Source organism: Amphimedon queenslandica, unplaced genomic scaffold (assembly GCF_000090795.2).
Source record: "Amphimedon queenslandica unplaced genomic scaffold, v1.1 AMPQUscaffold_13234, whole genome shotgun sequence".
Classification (NCBI taxonomy): domain Eukaryota; kingdom Metazoa; phylum Porifera; class Demospongiae; order Haplosclerida; family Niphatidae; genus Amphimedon; species Amphimedon queenslandica.
This window is the reverse complement of record NW_003546530.1, coordinates 119,487-123,932: the sequence shown is the minus strand read 5'-3', so window position 1 is coordinate 123,932 and position 4,446 is coordinate 119,487.

The following is a 4,446-nucleotide window of genomic DNA, read 5'->3' as shown; positions in this document are numbered from 1 at the left end:
CTCTAGAGGATCCCTTCACAGAGGAAGAGGTAGAAGATGTAAAGACAGTATTTCGTATGCTACCATTATACATTGCTGTTATTGCATATGCTTGCGTTGATAACAGTATGTGGACTTCCGGTAAAAATAGTACACTATTTTGTTATTTGGTAACTGAGGTTGAGTACCACATATGCTCCATCTTACTATTGTTAGTGTATCTATACTTTATTCGTGTTTTATTCTACAAATACATTCCTAGTATGCTGACTAGAATGAGTTTTGGTCTCTTTTTGTGTGTAACTACTGTGGTATCTCAACTTGTCATTAACATTATAATGAAAGATCAGTTTGTTAATAAGATGTTGTTCATTCCACAAACATTAAATGGTCTAGCTTTTATTCTTGTATATCCAGTATCACTGGAGTTTACAGTAGCTCAGTCTCCAGTACACATGAGAGGAGTGATGGTTGGTATGTTGTATACTTCATGGGGAACTGGTAAACTTATTAACATTCTTTTAAAGTTTCCATTTGATTGTGAGAGTCAATACATATGTACCAGTTTCTATTATTATATAACAAAGAGTGTACTAGTTATTATCATACTGATAGTGTTTGTGATACTGGCTAAACGTTACAAGTATCGTGTGAGAGAGAATGAAGTTAATATTGTTCAGATAGTTGATGATCATTATCAGAGATACATGGAACAAGAGGAACAATATAACAGAGATATAGAGAGTGATGTGACACCTCCAATAATACATATGATATCCCCTAACTAACAGAGCACAGTTTTCAAAACTTGTTGAAACAAAAATTATTCATGTGTACAACATTGTAACAAGGACAATTAAATAACATTTTATTTTTAAACAAAGTAATATGCTTCATAAAAAGCTCATCAATTAAAAATCTTGATGGCCGAGTTTCAAAAAGCAAATTTTGACAAAGAAACAGGATTGAGAAATAGTACTATGTTCATGTTGAGAGAACCTCTAAATTATTTTTAATATGGCAATGAAAGAGAGGAGAGAGAAAGAGAAAAAGAGAGAGAGAGGAAGAGAGGGAGGAGAAAGGAAATGAAGATAAAGTCTAAAATAAACACACTATAAAAACATCTTGAACATGAATAAATCATAAAGGCTAATTGATGCAGCCAGAATAAGAAATACTAGTTTACATAGCCACCACTACTAATCACCTCCTACCAGTATGATGCACCCTCCCCACATATATGAACATGGTCTGGCTACGAGAGACTATAACTTGTACATGCATGTACATACAGCATAATAATTCTGGTTATAATCTAAGTTAATGTAGTTTGTAGTGCTGGAGGAAAAAAAAAACTTTTTAAAGAAAGTGTTACAGCCCTGAGGTATACTGTTCATGATTATTTAAAATTTGCTATTAAAAGATGTTAGTTCCAGCCTGACAGGTGGTTGAAAGGAACACTGAATGAAAGGAGGTTGAAAGGGACATTGGATGTCATTTGTTGTAATAATTCTACTGCATCCAAATACCTGCTTAATTGCTTCTCTAAATGACTATAAGTAGACTGAGCTGATGATGTTGATGGGAGAGGAGGAGCTACATGGGATTCATTGTCAGATGCTCTAAAATCTATGGGACTTTTTGCCACAGTTGCAGCAGCTACTAATTTAGTTTTTATCACCAGCTCTCATTTTTTATTTTATTCTACTGCATGAGCATCCTTTTCTGGCTGTTCTTGAGAACCAGTGTAGATCTATGAATCTTTCTTAAGGCTTTTCTAATATAGTGCTAGTACTTCATGAAAAGCAAGTAATATTGAAAGAATTAGCATCAAGTATGCAGCAGTCATTGAATGGCTTTGCTCAAAGCAATGTGCTAGTTTCTGCTCTCAATGAAGCTATTAAAGAGGATGGAAAGCTCTTCAAATTTTTGCTTCTATTTTATGATGAGATTCCTCATTATAAATACAATGGAAACCGGTTACTTAAAGATTATAACACTGAAGTGGTCAAAGAACTTTTAATAGATCTATAGTTGAAACCCCAGTTTGAAAGAGTATCATCACTAAATAAATTGAATTAATAAGAAATCTTATGCAAGAATGATTTAGATCTATCATTTTCAAGTTGCTTATAAAAAACTCAGTCTTAAGCTTGGCAACATTAAAACTCTTGTCAGAGTATGCAGAACTGATCTAGATCATGGTCAAACTTAGGTCAAAGTGAAATTTTATAGTTTGTAGTTGATGAAATAGATATTGTAGAAGCTGTAGAAAGCATTGAAGACTATGAGGAATGCCTATAAGTCTTGTGTCTCTATTCCCTGATAGTCTTAATTTTGAAGGAAAATTTGCAGCTGCAAAGACTGATTCTCTTCAATTTGAAGCAGCTGCTTATGTATTTGACTGGCAACCAAAAAGACAAACTTAAAAAGATATCTACAATGTTCTTTTATGGTATCTGGTCAAGAAGTGGTTGTTAAGTTTGTCTAAACTGGCTCTGTCAAGTTACTTTTATTATAATTTCTTAATAATAACAATAATAATAGTAATAATTGTGAACTTAATTATTTAATAATAATTATTATTATTATGGATTGCTGACTATCTTATTGACTCTATTTCCTTTAAATTTATGTTTCTTTTGCTTTATCTGAACCTTGACCATGTTTACTTTACCTTATGCAACAACAATGATAATAATCAATCATGTTGTTGTAAGTTGTTGTTGTCCATTAGTATTTCCTTGTCTTATCTTTTGTCTCTCCCTCTCTCTGTCCTATACTGTTCAGCTCATACTAATAATAATAATAATAATAATAATAATGATAATAATAATAATAATAATAATAATAATAATAATAAGTGTATAAAAACAGCTTTGCTTATTATTCTGATAATAATTATGTGCTGTTAATCAATTTATAGTTTAACCAGTTATTTGACAACTTTGAACATTTTCAGTTATTATCAAGACTGTAAATCTTAATACATTTGATTATTGTCACACAGCCAATCTATGAACCATGGCCAATTAATGAATGATTTTATTCTAGAGCTACCTAATATAGCGTGCCACTGATTCAAATATATGTTACATACAGGATTGATCTGACATCTGCCTTATTTAGACCAGAGACCATTTGAATTGTAAGATTCATTGATACACTAGAACTTTATGTTTAAAAGAGCATGTATAGATTATAAAAAGAAGAATTAGTTACTAGACCTAGTTATAGACTATGATTCAATTGTTTACATTAGAATCAATGCACCTAAACATTAGAGACAGTTGTGCATACAAAAAATGATCTAATCACCTTTAAAGTAAGCTAGAATAAGTCTGAAGGGTATGAACTCATGTTTTAGAAAAATAAGTTTGCCATATGCTTGCATGTTATTTTAGAAAATGAAAGTAAAGATTACAGAGAAGTCCACATGGTTCCCTTACATAGTGTATGCAGTAGATTAGATCTAAATGAATTATTCAAATATTTCTTACTTCTTAGCTAATAAGGTATTTTATAATTTTATTTATTAAATGATTTGAGGCTAAAATAAAGCGAACTGGATTTAACATAGCAAAAGAATTTCATAACCACTCAACTATACAGTAGCAACTATCTTCAAAAGACACACTGTATATATAACCTTACATGATATGATAAGATAAAGGTACGAAAACAGTGAAACTTTATTGACGTTTTACATGCAAGTCATTAAAATTGGTCACAAAAAGGTTACAATTTTATTCTACAAAGGAGGCAGTGGAAGAAGCTCAATGAAGCGTTTTCTCTATATTTCTCCTTCAGCTGCTTTGGTTCTGATTTGGAATTTCCTCATATATAGTCAGTACTTCTTCTTCTGTAGTTTTATTGGTGAGTCTTCTATTGATGCTGCTCCCGCTACTTGGTACAAGTATGGTTATGCTATTTTGCTTTGCATTGGTTATATGTCCTTTCCTTTATTTGGTCTGATAGCTGATGTATGGGTTGGAAGATACAAAGCTATACTGATTGGTATAGTATTGTGCTTTATAGCATGGATCATAGCAGGCATTGGATTCATGGCTCATGAATACTACAGTTACATCACAATACTGAAGGTTGCTTATAGTATAGTTTATGTCCTTGAATGTCCAGGATATGCTTGTTTCACTGCTAGTATTATTCAGTATAACATTGACCAACTTGTTGGAGCTTCAGCTGATGAACTCAATTCTGTCATATACTGGCATACAGGTATTAAGCACATCACAATATTACTACTGTACTTCTTGCAATGTCATTTCAATGGAGTATACTTTAATATTGGAGCTCTCATAGCATCAGGTGTATCTGTATCTCTTGTACTGGTGTCTCATTCATTCTTCAAACACAAACTGGAGAACATATCACTTATCAAGAATCCCATCAAACTGATAGTTAGAGTATTGTGTTATGCCAGGAAGCACAAGTATCCTCAGAATC